Below are 13,813 nucleotides of genomic sequence, written 5' to 3' on the forward strand. Positions count from 1 at the left end.
AATATCTACAGCACCTTGTATTCCCAGGTGGTCTCCCATCCAAGTACTAATCAGGCCCAACACTGCTTAGCTTCCAAGATTAAATGAGATTGGGCGTATCCAGTGTGGTGTGGTTGTAAATGAGCTTTGTGGTTTCTGTTAGAACTTTTCTACTTCTAACTACTGGTTCATAAATGAATACGTTTGAAAATGGAATGCATCAACAGAACGGTGTTGGCAGTATAAAAATATCTACAGCACCTTGTATTCCCAGGTGGTCTCCCATCCAAATACTAACCAAGCCCAACACTGCTTAGCTTCCAAGATCAGATGAGATTGGGCGTATCCAGTGTGGTGTGGCTGTAGATGAGCTTTGTGGTTTCTGTTAGAACTTTTCTACTTCTAACTACTGGTTCATAAATGAATACGTTTGAAAATGGAATGCATCAACAGAACGGTGTTGGCAGTATAAAAATATCTACAGCACCTTGTATTCCCAGGTGGTCTCCCATCCAAGTACTAACCAGGCCCAACACTGCTTAGCTTCCAAGATCAGATGAGATTTGGCGTATCCAGTGTGGTGTGGCTGTAGATGAGCTTTGTGGTTTCTGTTAGAACTTTTCTACTTCTAACTACTGGTTCATAAATGAATACATTTGAAAATGGAATGCATCAACAGAACGGTGTTGGCAGTATAAAAATATCTACAGCACCTTGTATTCCCAGGTGGTCTCCCATCCAAGTACTAACCAGGCCCAACACTGCTTAGCTTCCAGGATCAGATGAGATTGGGCGTATCCAGTATGGTGTGGCTGTAGATGAGCTTTGTGGTTTCTGATAGAACTTTTCTACTTCTAACTACTGGTTCATAAATGAATACGTTTGAAAATGGAATGCATCAACAGAACGGTGTTGGCAGTATAAAAATATCTACAGCACCTTGTATTCCCAAGTGGTCTCCCATCCAAGTACTAATCAGGCCCAACACTGCTTAGCTTCCAAGATTAAATGAGATTGGGCGTATCCAGTGTGGTGTGGTTGTAAATGAGCTTTGCGGTTTCTGTTAGAACTTTTCTACTTCTAACTACTGGTTCATAAATGAATAAGTTTGAAAATGGAATGCATCAACAGAACGGTTTTGGCAGTATAAAAATATCTACAGCACCTTGTATTCCCAGGTGGTCTCCCATCCAAGTACTAACCAGGCCCAACACTGCTTAGCTTCCAAGATCAGATGAGATTGGGCGTATCCAGTGTGGTGTGGCTGTAGATGAGCTTTGTGGTTTCTGTTAGAACTTTTCTACTTCTAACTACTGGTTCATAAATGAATTTGTTTGAAAATGGAATGCATCAACAGAACGGTGTTGGCAGTATAAAAATATCTACAGCACCTTGTATTCCCAGGTGGTTTCCCATCCAAGTACTAACCAGGCCCAACACTGCTTAGCTTCCAAGATCAGATGAGATTGGGCGTATCCAGTGTGGTGTGGCTGTAGATGAGCTTTGTGGTTTCTGTTAGAACTTTTCTACTTCTAACTACTGGTTCATAAATGAATACGTTTGAAAATGGAATGCATCAACAGAACGGTGTTGGTAGTATAAAAATATCTACAGCACCTTGTATTCCCAGGTGGTTTCCCATCCAAATACTAACCAGGCCCAACACTGCTTAGCTTCCAAGATCAGATGAGATTGGGCGTATCCAGTGTGGTGTGGCTGTAGATGAGCTTTGTGGTTTCTGTTAGAACTTTTCTACTTCTAACTACTGGTTCATAAATGAATACGTTTGAAAATGGAATGCATCAACAGAACGGTGTTGGTAGTATAAAAATATCTACAGCACCTTGTATTCCCAGGTGGTCTCCCATCCAAGTACTAACCAGGCCCAACACTGCTTAGCTTCCAAGATCAGATGAGATTGGGCATATCCAGTGTGGTGTGGCTGTAGAAGAGCTTTATGGTTTCTGTAAGTACTTTTCTACTTCTAACTACTGGTTCATAAATGAATACGTTTGAAAATGGAATGCATCAACAGAACGGTGTTGGTAGTATAAAAATATCTACAGCACCTTGTATTCCCAGGTGGTCTCCCATCCAAGTACTAACCAGGCCCAACACTGCTTAGCTTCCAAGATCAGATGAGATTGGGCGTATCCAGTGTGGTGTGGCTGTAGATGAGCTTTGTGGTTTCTGTTAGAACTTTTCTACTTCTAACTACTGGTTCATAAATGAATACGTTTGAAAATGGAATGCATCAACAGAACGGTGTTGGCAGTATAAAAATATCTACAGCACCTTGTATTCCCAGGTGGTCTCCCATCCAAGTACTAACCAGGCCCAACACTGCTTAGCTTCCAAGATCAGATGAGATTGGGCGTATCCAGTGTGGTGTGGCTGTAGATGAGCTTTGTGGTTTCTGTTAGAACTTTTCAACTTCTAACTACTGGTTCATAAATGAATACGTTTGAAAATGGAATGCATCAACAGAACGGTGTTGGCAGTATAAAAATATCTACAGCACCTTGTATTCCCAGGTGGTCTCCCATCCAAGTACTAACCAGGCCCAACACTGCTTAGCTTCCAAGATCAGATGAGATTGGGCGTATCCAGTATGATGTGGCTATAAATGAGCTTTGTGGTTTCTGTTTGAACTTTTCTACTTCTTACTACTGGTTCATAAATTAATACATTTGAAAATTGAATGCATCAACAGAACGGTGTTGGCAGTATAAAAATATCTACAGCACCTTGTATTCCCAGGTGGTCTCCCATCCAAGAACTAACCAGGCCCAACACTGCTTAGCTTCCAAGATCAGATGAGATTGGGCGTATCCAGTGTGGTGTGGCTGTAGATGAGCTTTGTGGTTTCTGTTAGAACTTTTCTACTTCTAACTACTGGTTCATAAATGAATACGTTTTAAAATGGAATGCATCAACAGAACGGTGTTGGCAGTATAAAATTATCTACAGCACCTTGTATTCCCAGGTGTTCTCCTATCCAAGTACTAACCAGGCCCAACACTGCTTAGCTTCCAAGATCAGATGAGATTGGGCGTATCCAGTGTGGTGTGGCTGTAGATGAGCTTTATGGTTTCTGTTAGAACTTTTCTACTTCTAACTACTGGTTCATAAATGAATACGTTTGAAAATGGAATGCATCAACAGAACGGTGTTGGCAGTATAAAAATATCTACAGCACTTTGTATTCCCAGGTGGTCTCCCATCCCAGTACTAACCAGGCCCAACACTGCTTAGCTTCCAAGATCAGATGAGCTTGGGCGTATCCAGTGTGGTGTGGCTGTAGATGAGCTTTGTGGTTTCTGTTAGAACTTTTCTACTTCTAACTACTGGTTCATAAATGAATACGTTTGAAAATGGAATGCATCAACAGAACGGTGTTGGCAGTATAAAAATATCTACAACACCTTGTATTCCCAGGTGGTCTCCCATCCAAGTACTAACCAGGCCCAACACTGCTTAGCTTCCAAGATCAGATGAGATTGGGCGTATCCAGTGTGGTGTGGTTGTAGATGAACTTTGTGGTTTCTGTTAGAACTTTTCTACTTCTAACTACTGGTTCATAAATGAATACGTTTTAAAATGGAATGCATCAACAGAACGGTGTGGGCAGTATTAAATTATCTACAGCACCTTGTATTCCCAGGTGGTCTCCCATCCAAGTACTAACCAGGCCCAACACTGCTTAGCTTCCAAGATCAGATGAGATTGGGCATATCCAGTGTGGTGTGGCTGTAGATGAACTTTGTGGTTTCTGTTAGAACTTTTCTACTTCTAACTACTGGTTCATAAATGAATACGTTTTAAAATGGAATGCATCAACAGAACGGTGTGGGCAGTATTAAATTATCTACAGCACCTTGTATTCCCAGGTGGTCTCCCATCCAAGTACTAACCAGGCCCAACACTGCTTAGCTTCCAAGATCAGATGAGATTGGGCGTATCCAGTATGGTGTGGCTGTAGATGAACTTTGTGGTTTCTGTTAGAACTTTTCTACTTCTAACTACTGGTTCATAAATTAATACGTTTTAAAATGGAATGCATCAACAGAACGGTGTTGGCAGTATAAAATTATCTACAGCACCTTGTATTCCCAGGTGGTCTCCTATCCAAGTACTAACCAGACCCAACACTGCTTAGCTTCCAAGATCAGATGAGATTGGGCGTATCCAGTGTGGTGTGGCTGTAGATAAGCTTTATGGTTTCTGTTAGAACTTTTCTACTTCTAACTACTGGTTCATAAATGAATACGTTTGAAAATGGAATGCATCAACAGAACGGTGTTGGCAGTATAAAAATATCTACAGCACTTTGTATTCCCAGGTGGTCTCCCATCCCAGTACTAACCAGGCCCAACACTGCTTAGCTTCCAAGATCAGATGAGCTTGGGCGTATCCAGTGTGGTGTGGCTGTAGATGAGCTTTGTGGTTTCTGTTAGAACTTTTCTACTTCTAACTACTGGTTCATAAATGAATACGTTTTAAAATGGAATGCATCAACAGAACGGTGTGGGCAGAATTAAATTATCTACAGCACCTTGTATTCCCAGGTGGTCTCCCATCCAAGTACTAACCAGGCCCAACACTGCTTAGCTTCCAAGATCAGATGAGATTGGGCATATCCAGTGTGGTGTGGCTGTAGATGAGCTTTATGGTTTCTGTTAGAACTTTTCTACTTCTAACTACTGGTTCATAAATGAATACGTTTGAAAATGGAATGCATCAACAGAACGGTGTTGGCAGTATAAAAATATCTACAGCACCTTGTATTCCCAGGTGGTCTCCCATCCAAGTACTAACCAGGCCCAACACTGCTTAGCTTCTAAGATCAGATAAGATTGGGTGTATCTAGAGTGGTGTGGCTGTAGATGAGCTTTATGGTTTCTGTTAGAACTTGTCTACTTCTAACTACTGGTTCATAAATGAATACGTTTGAAAATGGAATGCATCAACAGAACGGTGTTGGTAGTATAAAAATATCTACAGCACCTTGTATTCCCAGGTGGTCTCCCATCCAAGTACTAACCAGGCCCAACACTGCTTAGCTTCCAAGATCAGATGAGATTGGGCATATACAGTGTGGTGTGGCTGTAGATGAGCTTTATGGTTTCTGTTAGAACTTTTCTACTTCTAACTACTGGTTCATAAATGAATACGTTTGAAAATGGAATGCATCAACAGAACGGTGTTGGTAGTATAAAAATATCTACAGCACCTTGTATTCCCAGGTGGTCTCCCATCCAAGTACTAACCAGGCCCAACACTACTTAGCTTCCAAGATCAGATGAGATTGGGCGTATCCAGTGTGGAGTGGCTGTAGATGAGCTTTGTGGTTTCTGTTAGAACTTTTCTACTTCTAACTACTGGTTCATAAATGAATACGTTTGAAAATGGAATGCATCAACAGAATGGTGTTGGCAGTATAAAAATATCTACAGCACCTTGTATTCCCAGGTGGTTTCCCATCCAAGTACTAACCAGACCCAACACTGCTTAGCTTCCAAGATCAGATGAGATTGGGCGTATCCAGTGTGGTGTTGCTGTAGATGAGCTTTGTGGTTTCTGTTAGAACTTTTCTACTTCTAACTACTGGTTCATAAATGAATACGTTTGAAAATGGAATGCATCAACAGAACGGTGTTGGCAGTATAAAAATATCTACAGCACCTTGTATTCCCAGGTGGTCTCCCATCCAAGTACTAACCAGGCCCAACACTGCTTAGCTTCCAAGATCAGATGAGATTGGGCATATCCAGTGTGGTGTGGCTGTAGAAGAGGTTTATGGTTTCTGTAAGTACTTTTCTACTTCTAACTACTGGTTCATAAATGAATACGTTTGAAAATGGAATGCATCAACAGAACGGTGTTGGTAGTATAAAAATATCTACAGCACCTTGTATTCCCAGGTGGTCTCCCATTCAAGTACTAACCAGGCCCAACACTGCTTAGCTTCCAAGATCAGATGAGATTGGGCGTATCCAGTGTGGTGTGGCTGTAGATGAGCTTTATGCTTTCTGTTAGAACTTTTCTACTTCTAACTACTGGTTCATAAATGAATACGTTTTAAAATGGAATGCATCAACAGAACGGTGTTGGTAGTATAAAAATATCTACAGCACCTTGTATTCCCAGGTGGTCTCCCATCCAAGTACTAACCAGGCCCAACACTGCTTAGCTTCCAAGATCAGATGAGATTGGGCGTATCCAATGTGGTGTGGCTGTAAATGAGCTTTGTGGTTTCTGTTAGAACTTTTCTACTTCTAACTACTGGTTCATAAATGAATAAGTTTGAAAATGGAATGCATCAACAGAACAGTGTTGGCAGTATAAAAATATCTACAGCACCTTGTATTCCCAGGTGGTCTCCCATCCAAGTACTAACCAGGCCCAACACTGCTTAGCTTCCAAGATCAGATGAGATTGGGCGTATCCAGTGTGGTGTGGCTGTAGATGAGCTTTCTGGTTTCTGTTTGAACTTTTCTACTTCTTACTACTGGTTCATAAATTAATACATTTGAAAATTGAATGCATCAACAGAACGGTGTTGGCAGTATAAAAATATCTACAGCACCTTGTATTCCCAGGTGGTCTCCCATCCAAGTACTAACCAGGCCCAACACTGCTTAGCTTCCAAGATCAGATGAGATTGGGCGTATCCAGTGTGGTGTGGCTGTAGATGAGCTTTGTGGTTTCTGTTAGAACTTTTCTACTTCTAACTACTGGTTCATAAATGAATACGTTTGAAAATGGAATGCATCAACAGAACGGTGTTGGCAGTATAAAAATATCTACAGCACCTTGTATTCCCAGGTGGTTTCCCATCCAAGTACTAACCAGGCCCAACACTGCTTAGCTTCCAAGATCAGATGAGATTGGGCGTATCCAGTGTGGTGTTGCTGTAGATGAGCTTTGTGGTTTCTGTTAGAACTTTTCTACTTCTAACTACTGGTTCATAAATGAATACGTTTGAAAATGGAATGCATCAACAGAACGGTGTTGGCAGTATAAAAATATCTACAGCACCTTGTATTCCCAGGTGGTTTCCGATCCAAGTACTAACCAGGCCCAACACTGCTTAGCTTCCAAGATCAGATGAGATTGGGCGTATCCAGTGTGGTGTGGCTGTAGATGAGCTTTGTGGTTTCTGTTAGAACTTTTCTACTTCTAACTACTGGTTCATAAATGAATACGTTTGAAAATGGAATGCATCAACAGAACGGTGTTGGCAGTATAAAAATATCTACAGCACCTTGTATTCCCAGGTGGTCTCCCATCCAAGTACTAAACAGGGCCAACACTGCTTAGCTTCCAAGATCAGATGAGATTGGGCATATCCAGTGTGGTGTGGCTGTAGAAGAGCTTTATGGTTTCTGTAAGTACTTTTCTACTTCTAACTACTGGTTCATAAATGAATACGTTTGAAAATGGAATGCATCAACAGAACGGTGTTGGTAGTATAAAAATATCTACAGCACCTTGTATTCCCAGGTGGTCTCCCATTCAAGTACTAACCATGCCCAACACTGCTTAGCTTCCAAGATCAGATGAGATTGGGCGTATCCAGTGTGGTGTGGCTGTAGATGAGCTTTATGGTTTCTGTTAGAACTTTTCTACTTCTAACTACTGGTTCATAAATGAATACGTTTTAAAATGGAATGCATCAACAGAACGGTGTTGGTAGTATAAAAATATCTACAGCACCTTGTATTCCCAGGTGGTCTCCCATCCAAGTACTAACCAGGCCCAACACTGCTTAGCTTCCAAGATCAGATGAGATTGGGCGTATCCAATGTGGTGTGGCTGTAAATGAGCTTTGTGGTTTCTGTTAGAACTTTTCTACTTCTTACTACTGGTTCATAAATGAATACATTTGAAAATTGAATGCATCAACAGAACGGTGTTGGCAGTATAAAAATATCTACAGCACCTTGTATTCCCAGGCGGTCTCCCATCCAAGTACTAACCAGGCCCAACACTGCTTAGCTTCCAAGATCAGATGAGATTGGGCGTATCCAGTGTGGTGTAGCTGTAGATGAGCTTTGTGGTTTCTGTTAGAACTTTTCTACTTCTAACTACTGGTTCATAAATGAATACGTTTTAAAATGGAATGCATCAACAGAACGGTGTTGGCAGTATAAAATTATCTACAGCACCTTGTATTCCCAGGTGGTCTCCTATCCAAGTACTAACCAGGCCCAACACTGCTTAGCTTCCAAGATCAGATGAGATTGGGCGTATCCAGTGTGGTGTGGCTGTAGATGAGCTTTATGGTTTCTGTTAGAACTTTTCTACTTCTAACTACTGGTTCATAAATGAATACGTTTGAAAATGGAATGCATCAACAGAACGGTGTTGGCAGTATAAAAATATCTACAGCACCTTGTATTCCCAGGTGGTCTCCCATTCAAGTACTAACCTGGCCCAACACTGCTTAGCTTCCAAGATCAGATGAGATTGGGCATATCCAGTGTGGTGTGGCTGTAGAAGAGCTTTATGGTTTCTGTAAGTACTTTTCTACTTCTAACTACTGGTTCATAAATGAATATGTTTGAAAATGGAATGCATCAACAGAACGGTGTTGGTAGTATAAAAATATCTACAGCACCTTGTATTCCCAGGTGGTCTCCCATTCAAGTACTAACCAGGCCCAACACTGCTTAGCTTCCAAGATCAGATGAGATTGGGCGTATCCAGTGTAGTGTGGCTGTAGATGAGCTTTATGGTTTCTGTTAGAACTTTTCTACTTCTAACTACTGGTTCATAAATGAATACGTTTGAAAATGGAATGCATCAACAGAACGGTGTTGGTAGTATAAAAATATCTACAGCACCTTGTATTCCCAGGTGGTCTCCCATCCAAGTACTAACCAGGCCCAACACTGCTTAGCTTCCAAGATCAGATGAGATTGGGCGTATCCAATGTGGTGTGGCTGTAGACGCGCTTTGTGGTTTCTGTTAGAACTTTTCTACTTCTAACTACTGGTTCATAAATGAATACGTTTGAAAATGGAATGCATCAACAGAACAGTGTTGGCAGTATAAAAATATCTACAGCACCTTGTATTCCCAGGTGGTCTCCCATCAAAGTACTAACCAGGCCCAACACTGCTTAGCTTCCAAGATCAGATGAGATTGGGCGTATCCAGTGTGGTGTGGCTGTAGATGAGCTTTGTGGTTTCTGTTTGAACTTTTCTACTTCTTACTACTGGTTCATAAATGAATACATTTGAAAATTGAATGCATCAACAGAACGGTGTTGGCAGTATAAAAATATCTACAGCACCTTGTATTCCCAGGTGGTCTCCCATCCAAGTACTAACCAGGCCCAACACTGCTTAGCTTCCAAGATCAGATGAGATTGGGCGTATCCAGTGTGGTGTGGCTGTAGATGAGCTTTGTGGTTTCTGTTTGAACTTTTCTACTTCTAACTACTGGTTCATAAATGAATACATTTGAAAACGGAATGCATCAACAGAACGGTGTTGGCAGTATAAAAATATCTACAGCACCTTGTATTCCCATGAGGTCTCCCATCCAAGTACTAACCAGGCCCAACACTGCTTAGCTTCCAAGATCAGATGAGATTGGGCATATCCAGTGTGGTGTGGCTGTAGATGAACTTTGTGGTTTCTGTTAGAACTTTTCTACTTCTAACTACTGGTTCATAAATGAATACGTTTTAAAATGGAATGCATCAACAGAACGGTGTTGGCAGTATAAAATTATCTACAGCACCTTGTATTCCCAGGTGGTCTCCTATCCAAGTACTAACCAGGCCCAACACTGCTTAGCTTCCAAGATCAGATGAGATTGGGCGTATCCAGTGTGGTGTGGCTGTAGATGAGCTTTATGGTTTCTGTTAGAACTTTTCTACTTCTAACTACTGGTTCATAAATGAATACGTTTGAAAATGGAATGCATCAACAGAACGGTGTTGGCAGTATAAAAATATCTACAGCACCTTGTATTCCCAGGTGGTCTCCCATCCCAGTACTAACCAGGCCCAACACTGCTTAGCTTCTAAGATCAGATGAGATTGGGCGTATCAAGTGTGCTGTGGCTGTAGATGAGCTTTATGGTTTCTGTTAGAACTTTTCTACTTCTAACTACTGGTTCATAAATGAATACGTTTGAAAATGGAATGCATCAACAGAACGGTGTTGGCAGTATAAAAATATCTACAGCACCTTGTATTCCCAGGTGGTCTCCCATCCAAGTACTAACCAGGCCCAACACTGCTTAGCTTCCAAGCTCAAATGAGACTGGGTGTATCCAGTGTGGTGTGGCTGTAGATGAGCTTTATGGTTTCTGTTAGAACTTTTCTACTTCTAACTACTGGTTCATAAATGAATACATTTGAAAATGGAATGCATCAACAGAACGGTGTTGGTAGTATAAAAATATCTACAGCACCTTGCATTCCCAGGTGGTCTCCCATCCAAGTACTAACCAGGCCCAACACTGCTTAGCTTCCAAGATCAGATGAGATTGGGCATATCCAGTGTGGTGTGGCTGTAGATGAGCTTTGTGGTTTCTGTTAGAACTTTTCTACTTCTAACTACTGGTTCATAAATGAATACATTTGAAAATGGAATGCATCAACAGAACGGTGTTGGCAGTATAAAAATATCTACAGCACCTTGTATTCCCAGGTGGTCTCCCATCCAAGTACTAACCAGGCCCAACACTGCTTAGCTTCCAAGATCAAATGAGATTGGGCGTATCCAGTGTGGTGTTGCTGTAGATGAACTTTCTGGTTTCTGTTAGAACTTTTCTACTTCTAACTACTGGTTCATAAATGAATACATTTGAAAATTGAATGCATCAACAGAACGGTGTTGGCAGTATAAAAATATCTACAGCTCCTTGTATTCCCAGGTGGTCTTCCATCCAAGTACTAACCAGGCCCAACACTGCTTAACTTCCAAGATCAGATGAGATTGGGCGTATCCAGTGTGGTGTGGCTGTAGATGAGCTTTGTGGTTTCTGTTAGAACTTTTCTACTTCTAACTACTGGTTCATAAATTAATATGTTTGAAAATGGAATGCATCAACAGAACGGTGTTGGCAGTATAAAAGTGTATACAGCACCTTGTATTCCCAGGTGGTCTTCCATCCAAGTACTAACCAGGTCCAACACTGCTTAGCTTCCAAGATCAGATGAGATTGGGCGTATCCAGTGTGGTGTTGCTGTAGATGAACTTTCTGGTTTCTGTTAGAACTTTTCTACTTCTAACTACTGGTTCTTAAATGAATACATTTGAAAATTGAATGCATCAACAGAACGGTGTTGGCAGTATAAAAATATCTACAGCACCTTGTATTCCCAGGTGGTCTCCCATCCAAGTACTAACCAGGCCCAACACTGCTTAGCTTCCAAGATCAGATGAGATTGGGCGTATCCAGTGTGGTGTGGCTGTAGATGAGCTTTGTGGTTTCTGTTAGAACTTTTCTACTTCTAACTACTGGTTCATAAATGAATATGTTTGAAAATGGAATGCATCAACAGAACGGTGTTGGCAGTATAAAATTATCTACAGCACCTTGTATACCCAGGTGGTCTCCCATCCAAGTACTAACCAGGCCCAACACTGCTTAGCTTCCAAGATCAGATGAGATTGGTCATATCCAGTATGCTGTGGCTGTAGAAGAGCTTTATGGTTTCTGTTAGTACTTTTCTACTTCTAACTACTGGTTCATAAATGAATACGTTTGAAAATGGAATGCATCAACAGAACAGTGTTGGTAGTATAAAAATATCTACAGCACCTTGTATTCACAGGTGGTCTCCCATCCAAGTACTAACCAGGCCCAACACTGCTTAGCTTCCAAGATCAGATGAAATTGGGCATATCCAGTGTGGTGTGGCAGTAGATGAGCTTTATGGTTTCTGTTAGAACTTTTCTACTTCTAACTACTGGTTCATAAATGAATACGTTTGAAAATGGAATGCATCAACAGAACGGTGTTGGTAGTATAAAAATATCTACAGCACCTAGTATTCCCAGGTGGTCTCCCATCCAAGTACTAACCAGGCCCAACACTGCTTAGCTTCCAAGATCAGATGAGATTGGGCATATCCAGTGTGGTGTGGCTGTAGATGAGCTTTGTGGTTTCTGTTAGAACTTTTCTACTTCTAACTACTGGTTCATAAATGAATACGTTTGAAAATTGAATGCATCAACAGAACGGTGTTAGCAGTATAAAAATATCTACAGCACCTTGTATTCCCAGGTGGTCTCCCATCCAAGTACTAACCAGGCCCAACACTGCTTAGCTTCCAAGATCAGATGAGATTGGGCGTATCCAGTGTGGTGTGGCTGTAGATGAGCTTTGTGGTTTCTGTTAGAACTTTTCTACTTCTAACTACTGGTTCATAAATGAATACGTTTGAAAATGGAATGCATCAAAAGAACGGTGTTGGCAGTATAAAAATATCTACAGCACCTTGTATTCCCAGGTGGTCTCCCATCCAAGTACTAACCAAGCCCAACACTGCTTAGCTTCCAAGATCAGATGCGATTGGGCGTATCCAGTGTGGTGTGGCTGTAGATGAACTTTGTGGTTTCTGTTAGAACTTTTCTACTTCTAACTACTGGTTCATAAATGAATACGTTTGAAAATGGAATGCATCAACAGAACGGTGTTGGCAGTATAAAAATATCTACAGCACCTTGTATTCCCTGGTGGTCTCCCATCCAAGTACTAACCAGGCCCAACACTGCTTAGCTTCCAAGATCAGATGAGATTGGGCGTATCCAGTGTGGTTTTGGATGTAGATGAGCTTACTAGTTTCTGTTAAAACTTTTCTACTTCTAACTACTGGTTCATAAATAAATACGTTTGAAAATGGAATGCATCAACAGAACGGTGTTGGCAGTATAAAATGATCTACAGCACCTTGTATTCCCAGGTGGTCTCCCATCCAAGTACTAACCAGGCCCAACACTGCTTAGCTTCCAAGATCAGATGAGATTGGGCGTATCCAGTATGGTGTGGCTGTAGATGAGCTTTGTGGTTTCTGTTAGAACTTTTCTACTTCTAACTACTGGTTCATAAATGAATATGTTTGAAAATGGAATGCATCAACAGAACGGTGTTGGCAGTATAAAATTATCTACAGCACCTTGTATTCCCAGGTGGTCTCCCATCAAAGTACTAACCAGGCCCAACACTGCTTAGCTTCCAAGATCAGATGAGATTGGGCGTATCCAGTGTGGTGTGGTTGTAGATGAGCTTTATGGTTTCTGTTAGAACTTTTCTACTTCTAACTACTGGTTCATAAATAAATACGTTTGAAAATGGAATGCATCAACAGAACGGTGTTGGCAGTATAAAAATATCTACAGCACCTTGTATTCCCAGGTGGTCTCCCATCCAAGTACTAACCAGGCCCAACACTGCTTAGCTTCCAAGATCAGATGAGATTGGGCGTATCCAGTGTGGTGTGGCTGTAGATGAGCTCTGTGGTTTCTGTTAGAACTTTTCTACTTCTAACTACTGGTTCATAAATGAAAACGTTTGAAAATGGAATGCATCAACAGAACGGTGTTGGCAGTATAAAAATATCTACAGCACCTTGTATTCCCAGGTGGTCTCCCATCCAAGTACTAACCAGGCCCAACACTGCTTAGTTTCCAAGATCAGATGAGATTGGACGTATCCAGTGTGGTTTTGGATGTAGATGAGCTTTGTAGTTTCTGTTAAAACTTTTCTACTTCTAACTACTGGTTCATAAATGAATACGTTTGAAAATGGAATGCATCAACAGAACGGTGTTGGCAGTATAAAATTATCTACAGCACCTTGTATTCCC

General features: G+C 41.3%; 52 non-coding genes and 10 pseudogenes across 52 annotated transcripts in view; all 62 read right to left on the bottom strand.

Annotated features, from left to right (window-relative positions):
- Positions 1-2: 2 nt before the first annotated feature.
- LOC134890759 (5S ribosomal RNA) lies at positions 3-121 on the bottom strand (annotated as a pseudogene).
- Positions 122-228: 107 nt separating this feature from the next.
- LOC135066054 (5S ribosomal RNA) lies at positions 229-347 on the bottom strand. The gene has a single exon (XR_010252314.1). It is a non-coding gene; the product is annotated as a 5S ribosomal RNA (ribosomal RNA).
- A 107-nt stretch (positions 348-454) lies between these two features.
- LOC135064369 (5S ribosomal RNA) lies at positions 455-573 on the bottom strand. Its single transcript, XR_010250677.1, has one exon. It is a non-coding gene; the product is annotated as a 5S ribosomal RNA (ribosomal RNA).
- A 107-nt stretch (positions 574-680) lies between these two features.
- LOC135070698 (5S ribosomal RNA) lies at positions 681-799 on the bottom strand. The gene has a single exon (XR_010256852.1). It is a non-coding gene; the product is annotated as a 5S ribosomal RNA (ribosomal RNA).
- Positions 800-906: 107 nt separating this feature from the next.
- Positions 907-1,025, bottom strand: LOC134891565 (5S ribosomal RNA; annotated as a pseudogene).
- A 107-nt stretch (positions 1,026-1,132) lies between these two features.
- Positions 1,133-1,251, bottom strand: LOC134900117 (5S ribosomal RNA). The gene has a single exon (XR_010173636.1). It is a non-coding gene; the product is annotated as a 5S ribosomal RNA (ribosomal RNA).
- Positions 1,252-1,358: 107 nt separating this feature from the next.
- Positions 1,359-1,477, bottom strand: LOC135058798 (5S ribosomal RNA). Its single transcript, XR_010245222.1, has one exon. It is a non-coding gene; the product is annotated as a 5S ribosomal RNA (ribosomal RNA).
- Positions 1,478-1,584: 107 nt separating this feature from the next.
- Positions 1,585-1,703, bottom strand: LOC135066561 (5S ribosomal RNA). Its single transcript, XR_010252805.1, has one exon. It is a non-coding gene; the product is annotated as a 5S ribosomal RNA (ribosomal RNA).
- A 107-nt stretch (positions 1,704-1,810) lies between these two features.
- Positions 1,811-1,929, bottom strand: LOC135064527 (5S ribosomal RNA). The gene has a single exon (XR_010250835.1). It is a non-coding gene; the product is annotated as a 5S ribosomal RNA (ribosomal RNA).
- Positions 1,930-2,036: 107 nt separating this feature from the next.
- LOC134900119 (5S ribosomal RNA) lies at positions 2,037-2,155 on the bottom strand. Its single transcript, XR_010173638.1, has one exon. It is a non-coding gene; the product is annotated as a 5S ribosomal RNA (ribosomal RNA).
- A 107-nt stretch (positions 2,156-2,262) lies between these two features.
- LOC134900120 (5S ribosomal RNA) lies at positions 2,263-2,381 on the bottom strand. Its single transcript, XR_010173639.1, has one exon. It is a non-coding gene; the product is annotated as a 5S ribosomal RNA (ribosomal RNA).
- Positions 2,382-2,488: 107 nt separating this feature from the next.
- On the bottom strand, positions 2,489-2,607 carry LOC134885625 (5S ribosomal RNA). The gene has a single exon (XR_010169736.1). It is a non-coding gene; the product is annotated as a 5S ribosomal RNA (ribosomal RNA).
- A 107-nt stretch (positions 2,608-2,714) lies between these two features.
- Positions 2,715-2,833, bottom strand: LOC135065114 (5S ribosomal RNA). Its single transcript, XR_010251402.1, has one exon. It is a non-coding gene; the product is annotated as a 5S ribosomal RNA (ribosomal RNA).
- A 107-nt stretch (positions 2,834-2,940) lies between these two features.
- LOC134888076 (5S ribosomal RNA) lies at positions 2,941-3,059 on the bottom strand (annotated as a pseudogene).
- Positions 3,060-3,166: 107 nt separating this feature from the next.
- Positions 3,167-3,285, bottom strand: LOC134886204 (5S ribosomal RNA). Its single transcript, XR_010170295.1, has one exon. It is a non-coding gene; the product is annotated as a 5S ribosomal RNA (ribosomal RNA).
- Positions 3,286-3,392: 107 nt separating this feature from the next.
- Positions 3,393-3,511, bottom strand: LOC134901009 (5S ribosomal RNA). Its single transcript, XR_010174506.1, has one exon. It is a non-coding gene; the product is annotated as a 5S ribosomal RNA (ribosomal RNA).
- Positions 3,512-3,618: 107 nt separating this feature from the next.
- LOC135059129 (5S ribosomal RNA) lies at positions 3,619-3,737 on the bottom strand. Its single transcript, XR_010245545.1, has one exon. It is a non-coding gene; the product is annotated as a 5S ribosomal RNA (ribosomal RNA).
- A 107-nt stretch (positions 3,738-3,844) lies between these two features.
- LOC135059372 (5S ribosomal RNA) lies at positions 3,845-3,963 on the bottom strand. The gene has a single exon (XR_010245777.1). It is a non-coding gene; the product is annotated as a 5S ribosomal RNA (ribosomal RNA).
- A 107-nt stretch (positions 3,964-4,070) lies between these two features.
- LOC135070663 (5S ribosomal RNA) lies at positions 4,071-4,189 on the bottom strand. The gene has a single exon (XR_010256818.1). It is a non-coding gene; the product is annotated as a 5S ribosomal RNA (ribosomal RNA).
- A 107-nt stretch (positions 4,190-4,296) lies between these two features.
- LOC134886205 (5S ribosomal RNA) lies at positions 4,297-4,415 on the bottom strand. Its single transcript, XR_010170296.1, has one exon. It is a non-coding gene; the product is annotated as a 5S ribosomal RNA (ribosomal RNA).
- Positions 4,416-4,522: 107 nt separating this feature from the next.
- Positions 4,523-4,641, bottom strand: LOC135059130 (5S ribosomal RNA). Its single transcript, XR_010245546.1, has one exon. It is a non-coding gene; the product is annotated as a 5S ribosomal RNA (ribosomal RNA).
- Positions 4,642-4,748: 107 nt separating this feature from the next.
- Positions 4,749-4,867, bottom strand: LOC134891054 (5S ribosomal RNA; annotated as a pseudogene).
- A 107-nt stretch (positions 4,868-4,974) lies between these two features.
- LOC135061727 (5S ribosomal RNA) lies at positions 4,975-5,093 on the bottom strand. The gene has a single exon (XR_010248100.1). It is a non-coding gene; the product is annotated as a 5S ribosomal RNA (ribosomal RNA).
- A 107-nt stretch (positions 5,094-5,200) lies between these two features.
- LOC135066856 (5S ribosomal RNA) lies at positions 5,201-5,319 on the bottom strand. Its single transcript, XR_010253093.1, has one exon. It is a non-coding gene; the product is annotated as a 5S ribosomal RNA (ribosomal RNA).
- A 107-nt stretch (positions 5,320-5,426) lies between these two features.
- Positions 5,427-5,545, bottom strand: LOC135070946 (5S ribosomal RNA). The gene has a single exon (XR_010257092.1). It is a non-coding gene; the product is annotated as a 5S ribosomal RNA (ribosomal RNA).
- Positions 5,546-5,652: 107 nt separating this feature from the next.
- LOC135064528 (5S ribosomal RNA) lies at positions 5,653-5,771 on the bottom strand. Its single transcript, XR_010250836.1, has one exon. It is a non-coding gene; the product is annotated as a 5S ribosomal RNA (ribosomal RNA).
- A 107-nt stretch (positions 5,772-5,878) lies between these two features.
- LOC135058369 (5S ribosomal RNA) lies at positions 5,879-5,997 on the bottom strand. The gene has a single exon (XR_010244799.1). It is a non-coding gene; the product is annotated as a 5S ribosomal RNA (ribosomal RNA).
- Positions 5,998-6,104: 107 nt separating this feature from the next.
- Positions 6,105-6,223, bottom strand: LOC135062367 (5S ribosomal RNA). Its single transcript, XR_010248718.1, has one exon. It is a non-coding gene; the product is annotated as a 5S ribosomal RNA (ribosomal RNA).
- A 107-nt stretch (positions 6,224-6,330) lies between these two features.
- Positions 6,331-6,449, bottom strand: LOC134900121 (5S ribosomal RNA). Its single transcript, XR_010173640.1, has one exon. It is a non-coding gene; the product is annotated as a 5S ribosomal RNA (ribosomal RNA).
- A 107-nt stretch (positions 6,450-6,556) lies between these two features.
- Positions 6,557-6,675, bottom strand: LOC134900122 (5S ribosomal RNA). The gene has a single exon (XR_010173641.1). It is a non-coding gene; the product is annotated as a 5S ribosomal RNA (ribosomal RNA).
- A 107-nt stretch (positions 6,676-6,782) lies between these two features.
- On the bottom strand, positions 6,783-6,901 carry LOC135064068 (5S ribosomal RNA). Its single transcript, XR_010250384.1, has one exon. It is a non-coding gene; the product is annotated as a 5S ribosomal RNA (ribosomal RNA).
- Positions 6,902-7,008: 107 nt separating this feature from the next.
- On the bottom strand, positions 7,009-7,127 carry LOC134886357 (5S ribosomal RNA). The gene has a single exon (XR_010170442.1). It is a non-coding gene; the product is annotated as a 5S ribosomal RNA (ribosomal RNA).
- Positions 7,128-7,234: 107 nt separating this feature from the next.
- On the bottom strand, positions 7,235-7,353 carry LOC135070198 (5S ribosomal RNA). The gene has a single exon (XR_010256370.1). It is a non-coding gene; the product is annotated as a 5S ribosomal RNA (ribosomal RNA).
- Positions 7,354-7,460: 107 nt separating this feature from the next.
- Positions 7,461-7,579, bottom strand: LOC135068808 (5S ribosomal RNA). Its single transcript, XR_010255000.1, has one exon. It is a non-coding gene; the product is annotated as a 5S ribosomal RNA (ribosomal RNA).
- Positions 7,580-7,686: 107 nt separating this feature from the next.
- On the bottom strand, positions 7,687-7,805 carry LOC135062369 (5S ribosomal RNA). Its single transcript, XR_010248720.1, has one exon. It is a non-coding gene; the product is annotated as a 5S ribosomal RNA (ribosomal RNA).
- Positions 7,806-7,912: 107 nt separating this feature from the next.
- On the bottom strand, positions 7,913-8,031 carry LOC135058879 (5S ribosomal RNA). The gene has a single exon (XR_010245303.1). It is a non-coding gene; the product is annotated as a 5S ribosomal RNA (ribosomal RNA).
- Positions 8,032-8,138: 107 nt separating this feature from the next.
- LOC135063702 (5S ribosomal RNA) lies at positions 8,139-8,257 on the bottom strand. The gene has a single exon (XR_010250027.1). It is a non-coding gene; the product is annotated as a 5S ribosomal RNA (ribosomal RNA).
- Positions 8,258-8,364: 107 nt separating this feature from the next.
- Positions 8,365-8,483, bottom strand: LOC135067328 (5S ribosomal RNA). Its single transcript, XR_010253547.1, has one exon. It is a non-coding gene; the product is annotated as a 5S ribosomal RNA (ribosomal RNA).
- Positions 8,484-8,590: 107 nt separating this feature from the next.
- Positions 8,591-8,709, bottom strand: LOC135064272 (5S ribosomal RNA). Its single transcript, XR_010250582.1, has one exon. It is a non-coding gene; the product is annotated as a 5S ribosomal RNA (ribosomal RNA).
- Positions 8,710-8,816: 107 nt separating this feature from the next.
- LOC135062031 (5S ribosomal RNA) lies at positions 8,817-8,935 on the bottom strand. Its single transcript, XR_010248393.1, has one exon. It is a non-coding gene; the product is annotated as a 5S ribosomal RNA (ribosomal RNA).
- A 107-nt stretch (positions 8,936-9,042) lies between these two features.
- LOC134901274 (5S ribosomal RNA) lies at positions 9,043-9,161 on the bottom strand. The gene has a single exon (XR_010174765.1). It is a non-coding gene; the product is annotated as a 5S ribosomal RNA (ribosomal RNA).
- Positions 9,162-9,268: 107 nt separating this feature from the next.
- Positions 9,269-9,387, bottom strand: LOC134900123 (5S ribosomal RNA). Its single transcript, XR_010173642.1, has one exon. It is a non-coding gene; the product is annotated as a 5S ribosomal RNA (ribosomal RNA).
- Positions 9,388-9,494: 107 nt separating this feature from the next.
- Positions 9,495-9,613, bottom strand: LOC135060473 (5S ribosomal RNA). Its single transcript, XR_010246866.1, has one exon. It is a non-coding gene; the product is annotated as a 5S ribosomal RNA (ribosomal RNA).
- A 107-nt stretch (positions 9,614-9,720) lies between these two features.
- On the bottom strand, positions 9,721-9,839 carry LOC135063703 (5S ribosomal RNA). Its single transcript, XR_010250028.1, has one exon. It is a non-coding gene; the product is annotated as a 5S ribosomal RNA (ribosomal RNA).
- A 107-nt stretch (positions 9,840-9,946) lies between these two features.
- On the bottom strand, positions 9,947-10,065 carry LOC134890159 (5S ribosomal RNA; annotated as a pseudogene).
- A 107-nt stretch (positions 10,066-10,172) lies between these two features.
- Positions 10,173-10,291, bottom strand: LOC135063274 (5S ribosomal RNA). Its single transcript, XR_010249609.1, has one exon. It is a non-coding gene; the product is annotated as a 5S ribosomal RNA (ribosomal RNA).
- Positions 10,292-10,398: 107 nt separating this feature from the next.
- LOC135063041 (5S ribosomal RNA) lies at positions 10,399-10,517 on the bottom strand. Its single transcript, XR_010249381.1, has one exon. It is a non-coding gene; the product is annotated as a 5S ribosomal RNA (ribosomal RNA).
- Positions 10,518-10,624: 107 nt separating this feature from the next.
- On the bottom strand, positions 10,625-10,743 carry LOC135062244 (5S ribosomal RNA). The gene has a single exon (XR_010248598.1). It is a non-coding gene; the product is annotated as a 5S ribosomal RNA (ribosomal RNA).
- A 107-nt stretch (positions 10,744-10,850) lies between these two features.
- LOC135065136 (5S ribosomal RNA) lies at positions 10,851-10,969 on the bottom strand. The gene has a single exon (XR_010251424.1). It is a non-coding gene; the product is annotated as a 5S ribosomal RNA (ribosomal RNA).
- Positions 10,970-11,076: 107 nt separating this feature from the next.
- On the bottom strand, positions 11,077-11,195 carry LOC134891641 (5S ribosomal RNA; annotated as a pseudogene).
- A 107-nt stretch (positions 11,196-11,302) lies between these two features.
- LOC134900126 (5S ribosomal RNA) lies at positions 11,303-11,421 on the bottom strand. Its single transcript, XR_010173644.1, has one exon. It is a non-coding gene; the product is annotated as a 5S ribosomal RNA (ribosomal RNA).
- Positions 11,422-11,528: 107 nt separating this feature from the next.
- Positions 11,529-11,647, bottom strand: LOC134895794 (5S ribosomal RNA; annotated as a pseudogene).
- Positions 11,648-11,754: 107 nt separating this feature from the next.
- Positions 11,755-11,873, bottom strand: LOC134888596 (5S ribosomal RNA; annotated as a pseudogene).
- A 107-nt stretch (positions 11,874-11,980) lies between these two features.
- On the bottom strand, positions 11,981-12,099 carry LOC134901000 (5S ribosomal RNA). Its single transcript, XR_010174498.1, has one exon. It is a non-coding gene; the product is annotated as a 5S ribosomal RNA (ribosomal RNA).
- A 107-nt stretch (positions 12,100-12,206) lies between these two features.
- On the bottom strand, positions 12,207-12,325 carry LOC134900127 (5S ribosomal RNA). The gene has a single exon (XR_010173645.1). It is a non-coding gene; the product is annotated as a 5S ribosomal RNA (ribosomal RNA).
- Positions 12,326-12,432: 107 nt separating this feature from the next.
- LOC135062968 (5S ribosomal RNA) lies at positions 12,433-12,551 on the bottom strand. The gene has a single exon (XR_010249309.1). It is a non-coding gene; the product is annotated as a 5S ribosomal RNA (ribosomal RNA).
- Positions 12,552-12,658: 107 nt separating this feature from the next.
- On the bottom strand, positions 12,659-12,778 carry LOC134891415 (5S ribosomal RNA; annotated as a pseudogene).
- A 107-nt stretch (positions 12,779-12,885) lies between these two features.
- On the bottom strand, positions 12,886-13,004 carry LOC134901363 (5S ribosomal RNA). Its single transcript, XR_010174853.1, has one exon. It is a non-coding gene; the product is annotated as a 5S ribosomal RNA (ribosomal RNA).
- A 107-nt stretch (positions 13,005-13,111) lies between these two features.
- LOC135064315 (5S ribosomal RNA) lies at positions 13,112-13,230 on the bottom strand. Its single transcript, XR_010250625.1, has one exon. It is a non-coding gene; the product is annotated as a 5S ribosomal RNA (ribosomal RNA).
- A 107-nt stretch (positions 13,231-13,337) lies between these two features.
- LOC134900128 (5S ribosomal RNA) lies at positions 13,338-13,456 on the bottom strand. Its single transcript, XR_010173646.1, has one exon. It is a non-coding gene; the product is annotated as a 5S ribosomal RNA (ribosomal RNA).
- A 107-nt stretch (positions 13,457-13,563) lies between these two features.
- On the bottom strand, positions 13,564-13,683 carry LOC134895014 (5S ribosomal RNA; annotated as a pseudogene).
- A 107-nt stretch (positions 13,684-13,790) lies between these two features.
- Positions 13,791-13,813, bottom strand: part of LOC135069523 (5S ribosomal RNA) — a 119-nt gene continuing 96 nt past the window's right edge. Inside the window, exon 1 of the ribosomal RNA XR_010255703.1 lies at positions 13,791-13,813. This exon is cut by the window's right edge and continues 96 nt beyond it. This is a non-coding gene — a ribosomal RNA (5S ribosomal RNA).

This window comes from Pseudophryne corroboree, chromosome 3 (genome assembly GCF_028390025.1).
Source record: "Pseudophryne corroboree isolate aPseCor3 chromosome 3, aPseCor3.hap2, whole genome shotgun sequence".
In the NCBI taxonomy this organism is placed as follows: domain Eukaryota; kingdom Metazoa; phylum Chordata; class Amphibia; order Anura; family Myobatrachidae; genus Pseudophryne; species Pseudophryne corroboree.